The following is a 786-nucleotide window of genomic DNA, read 5'->3' as shown; positions in this document are numbered from 1 at the left end:
GCTCCATTCTAGGGCTGGCGACGCAAAAAAGTACATAAACAAACACATACAACAACGAGGTCAAGGAATGAAGTTAGGGCTGCTTAGCTGGTGTGCTCAGTGGAGTTCCCTGAGGGAAATGACATTTGAAGCAAGGCCTGAAAGATGAGCAAGAGTCCCCACAGGAAGATACAGGAAAAGTGACTCCAGGCAACAGGAGTAGCATTTGGGGAGGATTAAAGCAAGAGAAAAGGACTGGCCTGATCTTGGGGCAGAGAGGAGGCCAATATGACAAGAGCAGGGACTAGCAAACTACTTCTGTAAAAAACCAGATAACAGTGTGTGTTTGTTGTATGAAAGGAGAGAAGGTTAGCACTCCCCTTGACAAGGATGGAAGAGGCCCTGGGGCCTGACAACGCGCATACGGTTAAGGCAGTGCTACCTACTTCATGGCATCTAACCACTGTTTTTATATGTGTACGCAGAGCTGATTCACTTTGTTATACAGGAGCAACTAACGCAGCAATGTAAAGCAATTATACTCCAATAAAGATGTTAAAAAAAATACTGTGTTGTTAGAAGAAAAAGAAAGATGTATTTAGAGTTATGTAAAGCATATTGCATATTTAGTACATATCATCAGAATAAAATGGAGAAATTTTTTAAAAAGCCAGATAATAAATGTTCTAATCTTTATGGGCTGTGCAGCAGCCCTGTCTGTCTCAACTCCTCTGTAGTTGCAGAGCAAAAGCAGGCATAGACAATACGTACTGTAAATGAATGGGGTGGCTGTGTGCCAATAAAACT

General features: G+C 42.1%; 1 non-coding gene across 1 annotated transcript; it reads left to right on the top strand.

The window, feature by feature from the left end:
* The first annotated feature begins 325 nt into the window (after window positions 1–325).
* LOC115803417 (U6atac minor spliceosomal RNA) lies at window positions 326–451 on the top strand. The gene has a single exon (XR_004024150.2). It is a non-coding gene; the product is annotated as a U6atac minor spliceosomal RNA (small nuclear RNA).
* Window positions 452–786: the final 335 nt, after the last annotated feature.

This window comes from Delphinapterus leucas, chromosome 15 (assembly GCF_059928025.1).
Source record: "Delphinapterus leucas isolate spDelLeu-1000000601 "Yukka" chromosome 15, BTC_Dleu_Yukka2, whole genome shotgun sequence".
Taxonomy (NCBI): Eukaryota; Metazoa; Chordata; class Mammalia; order Artiodactyla; family Monodontidae; genus Delphinapterus; species Delphinapterus leucas.
Note: the sequence above shows the minus strand (reverse complement) of the source record. Positions and strands in the feature narration are given on the sequence as shown.